Consider the following 20577-nt stretch of genomic DNA (forward strand, 5'->3'; position numbering starts at 1 on the left):
TCCTTAGCAAGTCATTAGATAGTGTGTCGAAACAGCGTTCAGAAATACTGAACCATAGCGTCAGCTCAGTCTAGCACAATGCACAGAGAAGTAAAGAGCATTAGGAGCTTGCCCAGGCTCTTTTTAGGCTCCTGATCTTAGTGGTGAGGATGGAAAGAAAACAGCCACTGCTGGGGTGGGTGCATGGAAAATGAGTATCCAGGGACATGGGACATCCCTAGTCCCACACTGGGGGGCAAGCACAGGTAGAGGCTCCCCTGGTTTGTGAAACTCCAGACTTAGAAGTCTTCGGTTACACTGCAAAAAGTCTGTTGTATCTGTGACAAGTCCCAGAAGTGCAAATATATTCACCTCTTATGGGTCTCTTTGCTGTCAAGGCAGGATAAAATGACCCGACTTCCCTGGTACCTCTGTGGGTTGGTAGTAGCCAGCCCAGCTGCTGAGCAGCTGGCTTGTGCTTTAATGCAGTACAAGAATAGAGTAAAATGTGTAAAACTTATTGTTTTAAGCCAGGCACGATTATCTGGGCACATAAGAGCGATGCTTGCAAATTTTGGTTAGTGTTGTGTGTATCTGAAGGCAGAGTTTGGATTTAAAGATCAATTCTCTACAATGCTGAGTGAGAGGAGGCTAATTTTAACAAAGATACTTTTTGCATAATTTTTCATATTTCTGTGACTGCACATCCCTATTTACTTAAAGTACAGCCCTCACCACAGTTATTACATCATGAACTTAATATCTCTCCCTGGGAAAAGAAGCACTTTTTAGGAAAAAAGAAAAGGGAGAAAAAAAAAAAAGAAGGAAGTGTTCGAAGAAGTTCAGAAAACCTCAGATTCCTCTAGGGTCCCCAGCTGTGCTGTATGTTGTCCCAGCTGAACACCAGATATTTCCGCTCCGCACATTAATGCGTTCAAGGAGCGATCAAAGTGGCTGTCTTGAGTGTGCTTTGGGCCAAGTGTGTATGTCCTACCTCAAAACAGCCCTGATCCCTAAGGTTACAGCCCTTTATTCTTCCCTCCTTATAGGCCAGGGGCTGAACACGAGCTCTCTGGAGCTCATTATGGCTACCTGCCCATCAGTGCATCAGGTGATAGACAAGTCTTTAGATGCTTCATGGTCCCAGTGGCCTGGAAGCCACATCCTCTGCCGGATCATTTCTGGTGATGCAACAATCTTTGCTTCCCTGTTGAGGGGAAGAAGAGCAGTACTTCTCCGATGGTCTCATCGCATCACGTGTCCTGTTGCTACCACTCTTTGCAGAGGTGCTTCCTTAGGGGGCACATGCTGGTGGGTGGCCAAGCACCGATGACGTTGGGGCAGCCCTGGGTGGCGATTAATCCCGCGTGGTAGGAAGGCTCTGCCAGATACTTTGCCCCGTGAGGTTGGTTTATTGGTCTAACGTTAGCTGGGCCCAGCTGTTAGCACAAAGCCAGGTTCTGGGGAGTCGCATCTGCAAGCAGAAGCCTTTGTCAGAGTCCCCCTTTCCTCACAGCCCTGATGAAACTCTGTGTGGGGTTGTGACCACGCAGCAGGGCAGAGCGGGGCTGTGTGCCGCAGCACCCTCGGTCGGGAAAGCTGGCTGGGCCTCTGCAAGGTGGCAAGTTCTGTCCAGCCCCATGGTAGCATCGCTGCAGAAGCATTGAAAAGCAGAACTGCAATAAACTGAATATCTGGCAAGAATTACCTGGTTGCCTCCTTGATGAAGTGAAGATGCAGGGGGCTGGGCTGACCTGGACTGGTCATGCACATTGCTTACCTGATTCGTCTATCTTTGAGTTCAGAGCTGCTGCGGCTGTCATTCAAACGTGCCCCTGCTGTTGTGTTATTTACTGTCCCTCAGCCTTCAGTGGGATGGGTGGGGTTTTGTGTCCTTGTTGAGGGACCATTTCTCTGTACACTGTGTCTTGTGATTGCTTGTTTAGATGGTATGTTATGCAGCTCAGATCAAAGCCCTGTCACTTACCAGCCAGTAAATGATTCAAAGCAGTATTTTGCATCTTCACAGTAATCGTTCACTCCAACTATAAAGATGATTGTTCTGAAATCACTCCTTGCATCTGCCTTTCTGTTTGTAACTGCTCTAAGCAACCATCACTGAGTGCAAAGGAGACAGGGAGATCTGCTGAAAATTGAAAGTACTGTAGACAGTAGAGTGTGTTGTGCAAGGGCTCTGTCCCTCACCAGTGTCAAATTGCATAAATCAATGTTGGCCAGAAGTGAAATAACACTTCCTAAAATGGAAATATCCCCATATGTTGTTGTTCCTGGCCGAGGACTGCTCTCGGGGGCAAGATCACCAAGCGGACGGTAGTGACTGCAGCATGTACCTCCCTGCTGCCGGCCCCCATGGTGCTTGAGGGAAGGAGAACAGCACTGTTTGCCATAGATCTGACAAGTAGCGGGGGACTTTGCACCCTATAAAATCCCCTTTATTTAACTATAACTGCCAATAAATCAACTTTAGCCTAAATAGCGTATCTTTCTTGAAAAGAAGCTACTGTTCTCTGGGATCCAACCTCCACCAGTTAGTCTGTTACTGCTCATGTCGCTCTGATATTCCCTGAGGCTTAAATGTTTTGGGCATGTTGTTAGCACAACAAATTAAAATGGGGACTTGGAAAATCCTATACTGGCAGTTTATTTGCACGATTTAGCAGCAAAAGACTGTTCTTCAATGGTGGAGAGCAGTCAAGGGTCCATCCGTGCAATGTGGGGAAAATGATTAGTAGGTGACAGTGGAGGAAACCCAAATATACCATGGGACTCCTCACCCTGGGAATGATCCATCAAGGCCAGAGGAGCAGCTAGCCTTTGTCTCTGCTTGGGTTCCCAAGATTGCAGGTCTCTCTTGATTTTTAGTTTTAACTGCTCTCACCATTTTTAGTCCTGCCCCAAGGCTTTGGGCAACCTGACCTACCTGACCTATGATAGCCTGAGGTGCCGGTCACGTTCTGCTATCACAGTTTTTACCTCTTGTTTTTTCCTTAGATGGCTGCAGCAGGATTGTATCATGAAGGTATTTACAGATAAGATGTTTAGCCAGAAAGCGTGTTTGTTTAGCAGTAGCTCTGGACACTAGTTCCTTCCAGATGTCCTTGAAGCTGGCAGAGTGTCTTGCCCACAGCTATCTATCAGTCGTGCAGTCTCTGCCTTGCCAGAGCTTGTGGACAGCATTTGTCCTGATGTTGCTTCCAATGTATCTCAGCATTTTTATCCATTTAAGGACTAGGCACTTGAATTCCTTGTCCTTCCCTATAAAGTTCCCATAATTTAGCCATTTGACCGATGCAAGCTCTTATTTTGTAGTTAACTTCTCTTCACATTCATTCCCCCATTACGACTTTGCCCAGCCCCTCATCTTTCTGGAATTTTCTCTCTCCCACACATTTTCTTCCCAAAAGCTCCTTGACTGTATCTGCAGACCTGTTGTCTCGGCTTTCTGGAGCCCTTTGGCAAAACTCATCTCTCTTTGTGATGCATCATGTGGAGTTTCACTGGTTGCCCCTGCAGTCTAGCTTGGCTTGGCATTTCATATGTTTGTCACCCCAGCTCTCAGCCCTGCTGTGGCCTGCGTTGTATCACCCACCTCTTACATCTCCTAGAGTCTGACCCGCTACCTGGCTGAGTGGAGATCTTCAAGACCTTCAAAGGAGGTCTGCAAAAGTCAGTTTTTCTATGGAATCGATGAAAATTGCATCCAGTCCACAGCTTCCTTCCATAGCTTGGTTTCAGAACCAAATCTGGCACCAGCACAGCCAAAGCTACGCGTCACGCTTCCACACAGATGTTCCCACTGGGCTGTCAGGCATGGCTGTGCATCTCAACCAGAGCGAGTTAGCAAGTCACCGAGCTTCGTCGTTCTCTTGCACAGTGCACGGTCCTCATTTACTCCTGTCCTGAATGTGTGAGCAAAATACAAGCAAATCAGAAGAGATGCAGATCTAATCCAGGTCGGGCTGCTGCTAGCAGGGTGCAGGCAAGCAGCCGCAGCAGCGGTAGGAATGTCAGGATCAATAGGGAGCACATGGCTGCTTTTCCTGTTATTCTTCCACTTATTTTAAGCTCAGGGCTATTTGTTCCAGAAAAAAAAAAAAATCAGTGGAGCCATTCATGCACATCCAACTCTGATTACTGAAGTTAGTCTATGGATTAACATGTTGTATGTCTCTAGGTATAGATACATACACACACATATAAAGTCAGCGTGGTTCTTCAGCAGAAAAAAAGGGGCAGAGTCTTGCCCTGATTCATGCAATGGACATTTGCAGCCCTGCCTTCCAGCACAACGACCTGGCCAAGGTGAGCATGGAGCTGGAGGGCGGAGGAGCGAAGCTTAGTGTTGGAAGGCCTGAATTTCAGCTGCCCTTGCTCCATGGCAGACTTCACTTCAGCACCCTCTGAGCACTAACTGCAGCACAGACTGGTTCAGATGGTGTCAGCAGTCAAACATAGGAATTTCTGCTTTAAAAACAAGGGAAGCATTTAATGGGTTTTATTTTTGCTTTGTTTTTTTTCAGACATAGGAAAAATGAGAGTGAAAGCCGTACCGGTCACTAGGATTGCAGAGCTGCCCACTTTTAATGTACAGCTCACAGGTCTGGGGTCTGCCCTGAAATCCCAGTTTGTGGGGAGTCGCCAGTCCTCCTGGGGAAGGATTCACAGGTAAGCTTCAGTATGAAACCCCTAAGAACCACCAGAATAAGTGAAACAAAGATGACACCAATTTTTCTTTAAAAACCCCAACTTTTAAGGTAATCAGGATTTTCCGGAGGTTTGACTCTTTTTTTGGGGGGGGGGAGGGCTGCAGCCAGAGATGGCAGCGCAGCTGCCTGAGGGATGGTGGCAAGGCTGGGGCGGGAGAGCAGAGGGAGACGAGGTCTCCAGCATTGGCTGCTGCGGGGAGGGAGGATCATTTCCATTTCCTTGAGGCAGACCTCAGCTCTCGCGTGCTTGGGAAATACCTGATAACGCAAACTTCTTTTCCAAGTCTTCACCTTGTGGGTTTTTCCTATTCGCTCATTGGCCTGAAAGCTTAAGTTTTTTGGAATCGGAGGTTCCTTTTATTTAACTGAGAAGGTGGCCGTGTGGCTAATGCTCTCTTGCCTAGGGTAAATGTCTCATTAGCTCTGGGCTGGGATTCAGTCCATCGACCGTCTTTGAATGTGGTTGTTTTCATTTCTGTCCTCCTTGGCACAGGAGGGACGTAGGCGTGACTAAACTTTTCTGGCTTCGGTGCCAGTGCAATTGTGTGAGAGGTTCAGGGGCTGAAGAAAATGCTGAAGAATCACATCTGAAATAGGAGAGCTTTTTGCACGTCAGGCTGCAGATGAAAATGAGCAACCTCGGGCAAAACTCAGGCAAAAGCTGTTTCTCTTCAGCAGGCCAAAAACCATCCAGCACTTTCCAGTACTGGTCAGAGGTAGCAGCAAGAGCAAAGAGCAAATGCAAAAGGGATTTGCAGCCTTTCTCCTGGGCTGGCCCAAAAACCTCTGCCCTGATCCACCAGCCCTGGCTGGCCCATCGCCGGAGGGTGGCAGCCCCGAGAGATGCGGATGAGCGGTTGTTTAAGGACTGATGCAGCAAGGCCACACGGGGCTCGGGGGAAATGTCTGTTATTTTTAAGGTGCCCAGGTCAGCTGGGTGTTATCTCGGAGCCGCTTGGTCACCAAACTCTGTGACGTGGGTCCGACAGGAACTGCTAGCCCAGGAACTCCCAGCGGGTGTCTAGCACAGTGCAGGCTTGGGAGACTTCAGCAGCAACCTGAAAATTAAGAAAAGGCTGATATTGATAGTGAAATCATGGAGATAACAAAGCAGATACCTCACTTCTGCATCACTTAGTGACTCTAGAGATAGGTGACCAAGACACTATATATAAATATCTGTATTTTAAAAATACAGCACTTACACATGCTGTTTTCAGAAACCGCAGTGCCTGCTAGAGGCACTGGCAGTAGTCACTCTCCCTTACAGTAATTAGCAAAGGCATGTCTCCAAGCTGTCAGTGAAGCTGGTTTCTTCTTTGTGCTTCTGTTAATGAGGCTGGTTTTGGCCTTGGGTATGCTTTCACTCACCATATGTGGTTTCCTTTTCTGTCCCAGGAGGGAAAGGGGGAGTTGCTGTTTGGCGAGCAGTAGCGGAGCACCCCAAAGCCAGTGCAGAAACCCACCTGCAGGACAAAGAGACAGTCCTGCTCCAAAAACCTGCAGTCTAAGTCGGTGCTTGCACTGTTGTGATGGACTTAGCCCAGCTGCAAAATTAAAAAAATCAAAAATGCCCTGCTGTCTTTTCTCCCTGGTGATGCATGCACGCAGGTTAGGTTAGCGCAAGAGAAGCAGAGCCCTTGTACTTTCTGTGCCCTGAGAGGGATGCTGGGGAATGCTACAGCATTAAGACGAGCGTGTCCTTGCTTGCATGTACCACCCTGATGGCCTTCCTGGGCCTGAGTTGCCCTGAGCTCCTCCAGAGTCCTTTTGGAGATGGCTGGAGGAACGTGTGGTGCATGCTTGCAGCCCTTGGCGCTGGCCCAGGACCTGCTGTCACTCCTCTCTGCCTTTTCTTCATGTTTTCCTACAAACCAATGGAAGGCTTGTGAAAACACTGTCCTGGGACTTTCATGTTAAACCAGGTCACACCTCTGCTTCTTCCAGTGGCTTAGCTCCAGCTGAGCTCAGCTCAGGCCACAGCAAACGCTGCAGAAAGCTCCTCGGCTTTGCTGAAAGAAAAGGCAAAACGGGCCGGTGAGGGGCCAAGCGTCACCTCCTCATGTCTTAGTCCAGCAGCTGGTCCCGAGCAGGGACCCAGAAAATCCATGTCACCCCAATCCTAGCTCATGCCCTGCCTCACGGGACAGCTTACTCTCTGCTACCAGTCCCTTAGACCTTGGAGGCTGAACTGGGAGAAGGTTTCTGGCCTTGCTTAGATGGTCATCGTACCATCAGCAGCACCATGCTGCTGCTCCGGACACAGGCAAATCGTGCCTCTCACTATCCACCTCCTACACTTTGGTTTTCCCTTTTGGTATCTACCTAGCTGTCTTTCGTTTGAAGGAGTTACGTAGGTGTCTGATATTGCTTGGTCCTCACCGTGATCAAGCTGTGTCACCTCTTCCGCCTCGTTGACAGAGGGCAGGATTGGTGTTGGTCCTGTGGCCCTGCCAGCCACGGGGCAGGACGTCCCTGTGCACGCTTGGGGCTGCATGAAGCCATAACAGCAAATAGTCCCCACCCAAGTTGTCTGAAACTGTTACTTCCAGTCTTGCAAAGTATCTGACCAAAAAGTAAATACATAAATGGAAGGATTGTTTTTCTTGTTGTTTGGGGTTTGGGGTTTTTTTTGTGAATATTTTGTGCCAGGCAAATGAACCGCTTAATTAAATCATTAATCCCAAAAGAAAAAGAAGTGAAAAATGCAGTTGAACCATCAGGTGCTATAAAAGCAGCTAGTACATAAGGTACTAGTGCTTTAAAGCAAGGGTGGGACATTGCTACACCGCACTGGGACGGTGGAGGGTGGCAAAACCCGAGGCAGGGGTTTTTACACCTCTCCAAAAAGCTCAGGATAGAGAAGGGAAGACGAGCATCCTCTTTTGCTGGGAGCGCAGAGGCGCACTGCGTGGGTCTCAGCGGAGGTGCGGAGCCGCGTGGAGAGATGCGGGTGCTTAGATCAGTCTGGACTTAGAAGTCTTGCTTTTTGCTCTTTTCCTTCTCTTTTTGTCCCCTCTCTGAGCGCAAGAGACTGATCCTCCACCACTAGCGTGAGCAAGGGTTGTGGTGTCCCGTGCCAGCAGGAAGGCAAAGGGAAACACGAAAATCCCAACCTGTAAGCACTATCGTTATTGTCTTCACTTGGTAAGACAAACTGTTAAAAGCCTTAAATGAAAGGCACCTCTAGGGAGAGGCTTTCAGCCAGCGTATAAATCAAAAGGTTCACCTAACTTTTTCCCTCCCGTTTGTGCCAGTGTTTTAATTCTGTTTGATTTGGCAGCCCGTGTTTATTTTCAGAATATTAAAGAACTGAATTAAATAATTGAATCTTTTCCTTTGCAAACTTCGTTCCCTGGCTCATCGCCAGGTTCGTACCAGGATGGGGACCAGCTACTTCTTTCAGCAACAAAAATACACAGCAAACAGCGGGCTGGCTTCTCGGTGATCTGCCTGGCCGACCGGCACACGTTTCCTCATTGTTCGTGTGCCCGAGGGGAATGTACCCCAGGTTTGGAGGTCCCAAATCCCGACGGAGGGATGTGGACCACCGAGCAAGCTCCGGCGTCGCTGGGGCAGTGTGTGTGGGCTGGTTGCAGGGTGCGCGTACAAGGAGTAAACTCCCCAAAGCATCTGGCAAGCTGACGTTTATTTAATTTTTATTAAATTTTAATTTCTTTTTTAATGCACCACTTATCCATACCCACCCTGCTCTGGCAGCACACGCAGCCTGCTCCAGCCGACCTCCTCGGCGACCCACGCCACCTCTCTGGGGTCTTTGGTTTTTTTATCATAGTGATTTTCCCCTTGGCAAAAATAGCAGCAGGCTCTTGCCCACGGAAATAACTTTTTCTCATTGCTGCTGGTTGATGATGGTGTAAGTGAAGATGAAGGGGCAGCTGCTGGATGTATAGGAAAGTGGGGTGATAAAAAGAGGAGTCAGGAGAAAAACTTCTGCTCTCACGTGGGATTTTGGGGCAAAGCCTGACGTGTTTCAGCAACGCTTCTCAGCCCTGGCTTAGTAGGTGCCCAGCGAACGTGGCACTGAGCAGCACCCGCATGGGTCTGAGGTGGAGGAGGCTTTTAATGAATTTTAAAGAACTTTGCAGGACTGTTGTGCTCTGTTACGCACCTGATGACATTAAAGCTGAGCTCAGCAAGCTTAAGTCTATCCCAAAACCCAGAGAATGCAAACTCAGTTTTACAACGGTGTGATACAGGCTCTTTGGTATCGGTGGAAAGGGAGCTGGATATTTAGGATAATATTTAGACCTATGGTGAGGTTTCCAGCCATGCCTTCTGAAGTCTCCCTGCCGTCCCCCAGCGCAGCACGTTATTGTAGATGCTCTTTCCTAAAGAAGCCGCGTCTCCCCGCCGCCGGAGCGAGCTGTAGGAAACCCGGCTGCTCCAAGGGGTGCGGATCTCTCCGCTTCCCAACTGCATTCATTTTATTGCCTTTTGCCCACGTGCCAGCTCTCTGCTTTTTTCTCCCTCCTCGGGAGATATCAGTATCAGCCTGCGGTCGAGTTTTCACGTTGTAGGGATGAATAAGCCCATCTCTCCCCGTGCGCCCTTGCAAAAAGGCTCTCAGCGTGCGTTTGCTGACCCCAGCAAAGGGGATGGATCCTCCAGAAAGGGTGTTGTTGTGCAAGTCCGAACTTTTTTAAAAATTAAGACAGAAAGCAGGAATGTCTTTGGCTCCTTCGCTCATCAGCCTGGCCTTGGTAATACATCCCTGGGTGCTGGGGTTTACCTGCTTCTTATCTGCGTCTGGTGGGGAAGGAGCTCAGAAACCTTGCTGCCAGCCAGCTCGGCATCGCACCCCTCTCCTCGGGATTTGGGCTTTTTCCTGCTCCTGTGAGAAGTAAGTGGCATTATTTAGGCTTTCACTAATTTTTTGCTTTTAAGCTGTTTCATAGAAAAACTTGTTCTCTGCTGTCCGGAGGGTTAGGGGAGGGAGGATTAAGGTTTTCAGCTTTGAATTGGTTCAGAAGTGGGACAGGGACGTTTTTTTCCAGCGCAGCCCAGCAGCATGGAGTTACCTGCCAGCTTCATGCCCCGAGTGGCTGCCAGGAAAGTCGGGCTCTCACGCCTGGCTTTTATTTGCTGCGAAATATCGCCTGGATGTTTCTTCTGAAAAATGACAGGGAAAACAGCCAAATAGCAAAGCTTTTGAGGACACGTTTTCAGCCCAGCAGTCAACTCCGTGTCGCTGGGACGTGGAGGAGGGATTTTGGACAAGCAAAGGGTTCTATCGTGTCTTTTCATATGGCAAAGTCCCGGGAAATCAGAGGGGGCAAAGTTAAAGTAAAGCTCGAAGTTTTTCCCATATTAAGGTATTACTAGATTAAGGTATTACTAGAAAGCGCTGAGTTTCTTTAAGCTGAGCTTGGGCAGTCGGTCGTTGTTTCAAGAAGGTGTTTGGCCGTCCCTGTAAAACATGAGTAACCGCACGGTGCGGTAAAGCTTTCTGCAGAAAATTGTATAAATGAAGTAAAGGAAAAAGATACTAATTGGAGGAAATTACTAGAAATTCTGCCTTGGATCAGCCGGTAGCAACCCCTGAGTTTCTGGAAAATGGCAAAGCCAAGGGCTCAGAGTGCTGGATGGGTTATTGGCTTATTTTTACCGTTTCCTGAGGATTAGCCACGTTGGTAGGGTTGCGACGGACATCCAGTGTGGGACTGTATCAGAGCTCGTTTAGCGCCTTGGTTAACGACTAGGATGGTATGAGCGTGTTGGGAGTTAAAAAAAAAAAAAGGCCATATGTCATTTTTGCAAATAGCTTCCTGAAAGCATCTTGTGGCCAGGAAAAGGAGACTACTGGATAAAATAAGTGCTAGCCATCTGAATCGCTCGGAGTCCAACCTAATGTATTTTTTGCTTTTTAAAGAGAAGCAGCTTGGGGCTGCCCTGGAAAAGGTGCGTCTCCTGGGTGTCCTTGGGGTGCTGGACAGGGAGGGTCTTGCCGCTTGTGATTTATGGGGGTCCAAATCTGTCTGGGGCTGCATCGGCCGTAGCTGGGCTGCAAGGAGGTTTCCTTCCTCCTGAGCACTCGTCCCTTTCCCAGCATTTGGATACCCGCAAGCTTCCCCAGACGCCAAGAGCCCTGCAAGAACCGGACCGTGATTGGGGTCAAAACGGGCTGGGGCTTTGCTGCTGCCTTTTCCCTCCGAAAAGTCAGTCTGTAAAAGCTGTAAGGAGGCAGTAAGGGTTTGCGTAGCGAGCCTCCAGCAGGACCTGGCCTTACAAGAAGGGGTTGTAAAATATTTTCCATTTTAAACAGAGAGTTCCTCCTTTTACTCCCGTCCCACCAAGGCTTTGCTCTCCCCATTCTGGGGGGAGATGCTGACAGGGTTTCAGCACTGCCTTGTGAGCCCTCGAGCCTCTCCAGAGAGTCACTCAGCCTCTCTATATCAAAAAAAAAAAACCCACAAAGACACCAGCTACGAATAAAAGGCCCTGAAAATGCTCTACCACCAACCGGGCCTATTGGCAAGAGGTGCTTACGGCATGGTGGTTCCCCTCCAAAACCACCTCCGCCCCCCATTTTACAGCTCTTCTTCCCCTTGTCTTGTGGATGGGTCCGAAATCAGAGCAGTCGATGTTGTCCTCTCCTGCCAGGAGGGTGAGGACCACCATCACCAGCAGTCTTTCCCTAAGGCAAGTGCTGGCTGGACACGGTGGACGGCTCTGCTGAGGTAACCTCAGCAGAGGAGGGATTAATGTATAGGTGATGCTATATAATCTCTAGTGTCAGCAGGTGGCACTCCTACTACTTGAGCTCTGCACATATACGGCTGCATGGGAGCTGAAACCTGCAGGATTTCTAGCGCCAGAGCAGGGCAGGTGTCCGGGGATGGGAAGATCTCGGTCCCTGAAGCTGCTGCGCTCACTGGAACTTGAACTGTTTCTGCCTGCTGATTCCTAGCAAGGTTGTTAAAATTAGACAAAAAAAAGATATAATTTAGCCTGGGTCTAGGATAGTTTCACTAAGAGTTGGATAAGTTTCGCTCTCCAGCTTTTCAACACCAATTTATAATCCTAAACAGTAAAATAATTATTTTTCAAAGCTCTCCCAACCCCGGGACATCTGAGCACAAAAATAAACCGGCAGCAGAAGGGAGCTGCGAAAGGGCAGCCAGCCCCGTCAGCAAAGCGGTGCAGCTGGCATGGCAGCTTGCAGCGCAAACGTCCTGCCACTGGCCCACAGCCCGCTAATTATGGCTAATTGCATTGCACTGCGGCTGGTTCATAAGGGAAAGCGCTCTTCACCAAGGAGAGGAGGTTCCCTGTCCGACACAGCCCCGTGGGCTGTGCAGGAGGTTGCTCTTCTCCCGCTGCTCACTGTCGAATAGAGAAACAAATTATTTTAGGCTCGCAGGCTGCTTTCATTCTGGTGGACCTTGAAGCTTGATGCGTAAAACCGTGGCCGGCTCCCATGCCCTTCGCTGCAGCCGGAGCCTGAGGGATGTGCCTGCCCTCACACTTCATCCTGCTCCAGGCTGCGAAAGGTTTAGGAGATGTTAATGCAGCCCTCGGCATCTCCCGGACGTGTGGTTTGGCTCGCTCCTTATTTCCAGCAAGCTGGTAAAAGGCCTACTCCTGGGCTATGAATGTGGCTCAGCAGACAGACAAGTCCTGGGTTTCTCATATATATATATATATATATATCTATACATGCCACGCGTGGTCCTGAAGAGGGAAGCACCGCATCCGTGGAGCCCGACAGCGTAAGGCGGGAGCACGTGCACGGCAGCAAAGCTGCTGCCTCTGCTCATACCTAACCTAAAACTCCCCCGCTGCAATTTAATTGCAACCTAATTAATCTCCGCTCCTATGCGGAGAGGAATGTACTGGTTTTACCTGCTGACTGGGAATACACAGGAGGAAAAGCGTTTCCCTGCTCTTCGCTGGGGTTTGTCCTTGAAACTCGCGTGGGGCGAGCGCGGGAATATACGTGATGCTTCCTGTGGTTGCGATACCTGGTGCTCATCATGAGGAGGATTAGGTTCACGTTTTTAATAGGAAATGCGTACTGGCGCCGTAAAGCCTAGGGAAGAGATGCGTGAGGTCATCACATCTTTTTCTGCGTCAGCGTAAAACTTTCCCTGCAGCCCTTTTCCAGCAGATTTCCAACTCGCTGTGCGTGTCCCCGGCGGCCAGGCTGCTACCAGGCTGATTGCAAACAGGCTGATGCGCTCGGTCATGCATCTCCCTTCCTCGGTAGCTGGCCGATGCTCTCGCATCATGCTTCTCATTCCTCCTTTTTGCTCTTCCAAAACATCTCGCTCCACTCCCTTCTCCGTGTCCGCACCCTCCCATCTCTTCTCGTGGGTGTCCTGCCCTGACCCTTTGCCGCACACAGGGCTTGGCTCTTCCCGACCCCGGCGCTGGCGCACTGGAGGGGCTTCAGGCAGTGATGACAAGCTGCCTGTGAATCTGATTTTTCACCTCCGGCCCCGGGTGATGAGCTGCGAGGTCGGGCTGTCCCCGCCGGACCCCCGGGCGTGGGGAGAAAGCTGCAATGATAAGGGTTGCTACCGCAGAAGGATGGAAAGCCCTGTCCCGCTGGGGCTGGGTGCACCGGTCACCCCATTTTAGGGTAGGATAGCATCCCCGTGGGCGATGCACGGAGAAGCAGCCCCCCTGCTCCACCCCGAGCTCCCCGCGGCGCGCCTCTGGTTCCCACGCTAATGAGAAACAGCTTAAAACACGCTTGAACCTCACTCGCTTTTCACACATTTTCAAGAGATTAGCGGGGCTGGGTTCGCCGTGGGGAGGAAAAGCTCCTTATTCGCCTTGCCCCGCTAATAAAATCACTTCCAGAAGATCGCAGTGCAGGTAGGACGGCCATAGCTGTGCAAGGGCTGGATTTTTCTCAGTCCCCCTGTGTTGGCATCATCAATTTTGTTTGCGTGGGTCTGGGCGTACAACCTGCCTCCACCGCCGTGCTCTGCCCGGTGCTGAGGACGAGCCAGCCCGTGGGTATCCTCCGAGCTGGCTCCCACAAGGACAGTACAAATGAAATCCTGTCTTGTAGATCCTTTTATGATTCCCAGAGGATGGTTAAGAGGCTTTATCAGTGCTGTATCGCAAGGCAAGGTGAGGAGCACTGGAGTACCCAAGGTACGGGTGATGTACCACAATAAATGATGCTTCTTCCATCGGGCCGCGTCGTAGCTGACCTGGGGAAGCAGGTCGCGAACGGGGGCACAAAACACGGCCATCGTACAAGACGATGAGAGGAATAGCTGTTGCGCACAAATAGAGCAATGAGGAGTACGTGGGGGGTTTGGTAACAGTGTTCATCTGCGGCTGAAGCACATTTCTGCAGAATTTGTGCAGTTTTTCTGGAAAAATGTGATGGTTATTTTTCACCGGCTGTGATGTGGAGAGGTAGGGGACGAGCTGCCCCGCAGGCTCTCCTGTGGGACCCTGTCTCCATGATGCGGTCCCGGTCGTGCGGGAGCCAGAGCAGACGGTGGCGATCGCACAAGTATTAAAGTTGTTGGGGCAGTTGACCAAATTCTCCTTTTTTTCCACCAGCCTGGCCCTTAGAGCAAGAGACAGCAGCCGTAACGTCAACAAGGGACCTCTTCCAAATCTCACGCGGGGATTCGTGGCCGCAAATCATCCTCTTGTCTTAACCAGCTCCGAGAAGAGACCGGCCAAGCAGGGTCTTTAAAAAACACTTGCTTCTCCAAACAGCGGGTTTATTTACTTGCATCCCTCGTTGTCTGAGTACGTGCTGCCGTTGTTGCCCCCCAGCAGCCTCACCGATAGCAAAGAGGTCCTTGAAATCCCAAAGGCGACCGCCGGCCCCTTTGCCCCTCTCCTGGGCAGAGAGGCAGAGTTGTCTACCTGCACGGGTATTAAATGCTCGAAGCACTTCGTATGGGCTCAAAAGGCGTTGAAATTAGTATGATTTTTCCCCCTATTTCTGGGTTCGGTAGGTAGGGTATTTTCAGCAGAGAAAGGGCTCCCTTGGCTCGGTGGCCTGCCCTGGTCCCCATCCCACTCCTTGTCCCTTCCATGAGTTGCTGTAGACCCATGTGGACTTGGCCTCAAGTTTTTCTTTTTCTTTTTTCTTATTTTTTATATACATATACATTTTCCTTTTTTTCCTTTTCCCTTTTCTCTTCCCCCCCCCCCCCCCCCTTCCTTTTTTCTTTTTAGTCCTCCTTTCTCTTGTGCTGCCTTTTCTCTCTTTCCCTTCCCTCCTCAGTCAGGCTGGCGGCATCCCAGCGATGAGCTAATGCGGCTCGCTGCTGGGTCCCGGATCTGCGTGGGAGGCAGGGAGACGATGCTCAAGCCGCGGCTCAGCCCGGTGCCGGCCGGGGTCCGGCCCCAGCCCAACGAGCGTGGGGCTACCGTGTGCCGTCAGAGCCGGGGTAGGCGAGGGGCAGATCCAGACAGCCAAGCTCTCGTTTCGCTGGTGGGGCTGGGAAAGGATTGCGAAAGTCGGACGGGGTCGGTGGGGTACCGCAAGGGGAAAGCATCACTGCACCCCACAGAGGGGAGCAGGGCTGGCCGCCCCGAGGCTGGGGTGATGGACCCTGGGGTCTGGCTCAAGCCATTGCGAGGAGGGAAAGCCTGTGGGAGGGTGTTGAGCAACATATAACCCCCCTCAATTCCTACCAGGCGGACGGCAACAGGATGGCATGAAATGGCCAGCACGGGGAAGTGATGGTAGCTGCTGGAGAGAGGGACGGGTGGGCTGACAGCGGGCTGAGCAGCGGGGGGCCCTGGGGAAGCGAGCGGCTCCGGTGTGCTGGGACTGCCCTGGCTGTTTGCAAAAGCGCTCGCTCCTCTATAAGCTGCCTTTTAACTTTGCAAACAAGCATCCCTTCGCAAAGACTCTCTCCTCACCAAAAATTTAAAAAAAAAAAAAAAAAAATCAAAAAAATCAAACCAGGGAGAAGTTGGGTAGCTTCTTACATTTAAGGAGGACCTCCTGGCCACCAAGGTCGGAGGTGCCCAAGCTACCATGACTCCCAGGGATGGCAGTGGGCAATGAGGGGTCCCAGCGGTTCATAGGAGGTGCAGAGCATCTCACAGGAGCCAGAGGGACTAGGCAGTGGTGTAATGGCTTGTAGGGGGATACGATGTACACCATAAAAGCTGGATGCCCTTCGGGGTCCAGGCTTGTTGCTTTCTTGGCTGCTTGTGTTCTCCTCCATTTCCATCCTATCGCTCATGTCCGTGGTGTATCCGTCATCCTCCAGCTGCTCAGCAGGACAAACTTCTCTTGTACGCTTTAATGTTAGGTTTCTTTTTTCCCGTTTCCAACCTCCAAAATAGGGCAGCTGGGTGTTATTCCTAGGGGACGTGATCAGTGAGAAATTTGGGATTGTGCCGTCTCCCTTGGGATAACCATCTCAATCCATTTGCAAGTGGCTTTCGTATCCATAAACATTCAGCAACACTTCTTGGAGTAAGCGTGTGCTTGTTTTAAAAAAATGCAAGTGTTTGTCTTCTTAAACTAGCCTTACGCCTTGCCTGAAATCGGGCGTCCGGAGGTGCCGGTTTTATCTCTCAGCAAAAGCTCCCGCCGGGGCTCTCTGCCACGGCCAAAGGTGGGTGACATTGCGGTGCAGGGTGCCGCGCGGTGGCCTGTGCTCAGACCGCTGGCGGTCACCAGATTTCCTTGCCAAGGCATTTTCTTGCAACATATATTCCCCGTTGCGCTCCTTTGAGCTAGAGGGGGATGGCCTCGGGCGCAGATGTAGCGATGCACGGAAACATGTGCATAAAAAAGGCAAAGACGACACCTCCTCGGCCCCCTTTCCACTAAACCATCTCTCTCCTGCATCTCTTGCTCCGCATCTGCGTGACCTGCCCGCTATCCTCATCTCTGTGTAATACAAACCTGTTCTGGTTTTATTTCAAAACACTCTGAGAAGTGTGATTCCCTGTTGTCCCCAAGCATTGGGAGCTCTTTGAAGCAAAGAAATGACCAGAAGGAGGCCTGGAAGATGCCCTCTCCTTCTCTGTCCAGCCCTCGCATATTCAACTTCCAGGTGTTGGACCTTCAGAGCAAATTCATGACCAATGGAGAATTATTTGTGTTTCGTGCTCTCCAATACTGAGCTGCCAGAGTCTTGTGATGGCGTTCAATGGGAAGCTCGCTGCAAGATGCTGCTTGGACACCAGAGCATCGTCTTTCCGGCTCTTCCAAAGTCCACCATGGGCAGCTAGCAACATTCCCAGGGCTTTACAGCTGGGAAATAGCAGCGACCTCCTGAGAGAGCCTGATGTCACAAGATTTTTCAGCTTGATTTCCAGAGCAGTGGTCTGGATGTGCTTCAAACTTCTGACTGCTTTTTCCGAGCGGACTTGTTGCTCAGGATTTTTGCCTTTTTTCTTTTTCTGGACTCTCCCTTCCCCAGCGCTCAGACCGTCTTGTGCAATCGGTGTCCCTTCGTAGACACGTCTGTGAAAAATGCAGAGATTTCCTGAGAGCGGTGCAGTGGAAATTCCTGACATTTCTGGTGCAGACAGACACGTACGGAGCTGGGGCTGGGGAGGAGGAGGCAGCAGCTTAGGAGATGGCTTTTCTGCAGAAACAAAGCCTTTCGACTCATCCTCTCCCATCTGCACCTGCAAAAGGGTTATTCAACCCATGTTTAACCGGAATTGCAGATAAACTCAAGCATTTGCCGCTGCACTGAGTTTTCCTAGCTACTTTTCTGCCTCTGGCAGGCTGGGGGCTTGCAATCAGGTCTTGGACCTTTCTCTGCCGTACACGGCGCGGTCAGCTCGAGCCAGCTCTGGCCATCCACGCTGCTCCCTGACGTGCAGGAGATGCTCTCCCCAGCTTCCAAACATCCAGGCGGTTTCCATGTGTGGCTGAAAACTGGCAAGGGAGCAAAGGCGCGATGAAAGCTCATTGGGAGGTAGTGGATTTTGGCGGTGCCCGGGAGACGCGGCTGCCACCCCCACCCCTTGTGCCAGCTCCTCCCATGCTGCTGCTGAGGCTGGGAAGCTCATCACATGCAGCTTCTGGCATGCCTGGAGCAGCTCGGTGGGACGCACCCCGACTCAGGAGCTGCCCCTGCCTAGGGAAACCCGTCTGGGAAAAGGTTTGAGCCCACATCTCCGAGGAGGGGAGCCGGGGACGTGGGCACCCAGGGATCAGCACGGCGCTGGTTCGGTAAATCCTCAAGCCCCCTTGGAAGAGGGGCTGAGCTTACCGCTTACGGGGACAGGCTGTCAAAGAAAATTTGCAAGAGGGGATGTTCTCCTCCCCGTCTTTACGTGACCGCCAGCGTTAGACGGCCCCGCGATGGAACACAGCTGTAGGGACGATGCACAGGGCTGACCAGAGTACAGCCTGCTCTTTTGCAATGAGTTTGGCTCCGGACTACAAACAAAAATGCCTTTTTATTCCCAAAAATAAAATTAAAAAAAGAAAGAAAGAAAGGAGGCAGCATTCCAGCAGCTGCCTGTTGCGGCGGCGGCAGAAGAGGGGTGGAAAGGAGGTGCCATTTTCAGCGCGCCGCTTCCTAATCGAGCAATGCTCGAATGCCTGCGGCCAAAACTGAGGTCTCAAACTCGGGGCTTCGGATGGAGCAGGTCAAACGGACCAGGGACGACTTAGAGGGATTAAAAAAAACGATTGAATGGAACCTAACTGGGGGAAAAACACCCTCTGGGGTGTTAAATGGAGGTGTGCCGGTGATGGTCACTGGTTCCTGAAGGCTCGGGGTGCTGCAAGCCCAACGTGGAACGGGTCCTCATCCGTTTCCCTAGCCTCACACCCCTTCCCAGGGCAGCTGGGGCTGGCCCGTGTTGGAGGCAGAAAAACGGGGCAGATGATACAGCTTTGGTCACATCGGGGGGGAAAAAGTACGAAAAATGGGAGGTAACCCTCAAGTCAGGCTCTTTAATCTGGGGTTAACCCCATTCCCGAATCCGTGCAGGCACAACGCCTGGCTTCCTCGCTCGCCTCCCACTTTCAGGATTAAGCTGGCTTTAATACCGAGAACTTCAGAGCTTGTTAAGCTTTTCCAAACAGCAGATATTTTTCTAGCGCTAACAAGGCTTTTGCACTTGGCTGCTAAACCCGGCTAATCCGCCCTGTCCTGCTGGGAAGTGGGCAAAAAGGGGCTCTTTGGGCCGCGTTGTGAGGATGCTCTGACTCGGCCTATTTCAAGAAATAGTCTCCCTTGGGAGGAGAATTATAATTCTCCTTGCTAGGAGAATTAGCACGTGTTTCCTAAGATTACGGGCAATATGCAGCTATCACCTAATGCAGTTACCGTGAGCTCTTGAGATTCCCAAGCTGCACTTAGTCTGTGTTGTACCGCTGTGTAACGAGCTGTTGCTGTTCTCAGAGACCTTGTGGGCTCGTCCGCTGAAGTTTTTCAGGGTGACGTTGGCATTTTTAGGTTCCCCTCTGGACAGTTTGCTGCTTTTACTCCCAGATTGACACCTACAACTTGCTTTGCACCGGCAGGCTTTTAGGTGTGAAGAAGGAGTGCAGCTTCCAGGCTGCTCCTGGAGGTGCCCCTCTGCCCTTCTCCCATGGCTTCTTCCCTCCTGGGGGAGAAAGAGCATTAAATAAAATAGCTAAGCTCTTAGCTAAGCTAAGGAGCCAGTCTGGGACCACCTGCATCCGTTGCTGGGGCGGCACTGAGGGCGATGCGGAGCTTGTGCCCATGGTCTGCATCCCAAGGAAGAGGGATGGGGGACACGAGAGCAAGAAAGCGCAGAGAAGACGAAGGAGTCTTAAAACGCAACCGGGGTTGGTGGGGATTTTGAGTAATTATTTTGGAAACGGCTTCAGGATCTGGCAACTTTTTGCTGTGTGTCAAACTGTCAGCCGATCCGTCCAAAATCCACCCCTGCGTAACTCCAAGCGCCGCCAGCCCAGGAGGCCAGGGAGCTGGATGTTTCACCCGGGGAGCCCTGCGGGGACCCCGGCACCCGGGGCAGGAGTGGGCGGTCGAGCTCGCTGGCTTTTCCAAAACCATTTCTCGTTTCTAGCAGCCTTAAAAAAATTAACTGGGGCAAAATGCGATGCCATGAGAGCAGCAGAGCTGTGGGTTAATGGGAAACGTCAGGCTCGCTGTATTTAATCCTCCTGCTGCAAAACGCCTCTTTTGAACTATTGATCACCTTTTACTTCGAAACCGTTCTTGCCACAAAAATCACCAGATTTCTGGGGGAAAAAGAAAAAGTGTGAGCAGTCAGTAAGCGTATTTAACTTTCCTTTCCAAATGGCACTTGTTTCAACTTTTAGTTGCTAGACAGCAAGCGGTAATGCTGTCGTCTGAGATTTACGTGCGCTGCAGTTAAACCATCAGTAAATACAAGGATGCTCTAAGGGCTGGAGTAGGGAAGCAGCAGCGAGCCGGACAGGGGAGCCTGAAACACGTGTGCCGTAGAAGAGCAGCCACAGCGGTCCAGTTATTTCCAAAGCAGGCTGTGTCATGCCCCCTGCAATATTCCAGTCAATATCTAATGCAATGCTCATTTTTTTTCATTAGCCTCCAACGCAACCACCACATCTGCAGAATTAATCACTGCTGGAAAACTAGACAAGTATTTCAGAAATAACAAACTACTGCTTTCGTCCCTAGCAACTTTTTTTCAGGCCTTTCAGTTCCACTTCAGTTCATTGACCACGCTCACGATCTTGCAGCTCCCATTTATAAGCTATTTATATTAATTGCATACACCCTTAAATAATTCCTACCTTTTTTCAACAGTGACAGCTTCTTTGACCTTTGCCCACTAGGATATGGTAAAATTGAGACACTCGCATCTCAGATGAGGTTCCCAGCAGAACACTGGAGCGCTTTCACCCCAGGTTTGGAAGCTAATTTTCGGTAGGTTCGAGAGCTGGACGTTATTCCTAGGGTAT

At 50.8% G+C, this 20577-nt stretch overlaps 1 long non-coding RNA gene across 1 annotated transcript in view; it reads left to right on the top strand.

Annotated features, from left to right (window-relative positions):
- LOC127018493 (uncharacterized) overlaps nt 1–20577 on the top strand; it is a 38923-nt gene that overhangs the window by 16780 nt on the left and 1566 nt on the right. Inside the window, exons 8-9 of the long non-coding RNA XR_007766746.1 lie at nt 4521–4665; nt 20423–20542. This is a non-coding gene — a long non-coding RNA (uncharacterized LOC127018493). The remainder of the gene's footprint in view (nt 1–4520; nt 4666–20422; nt 20543–20577) is intronic.

This window comes from Gymnogyps californianus, chromosome 7 (genome assembly GCF_018139145.2).
Source record: "Gymnogyps californianus isolate 813 chromosome 7, ASM1813914v2, whole genome shotgun sequence".
Classification (NCBI taxonomy): domain Eukaryota; kingdom Metazoa; phylum Chordata; class Aves; order Accipitriformes; family Cathartidae; genus Gymnogyps; species Gymnogyps californianus.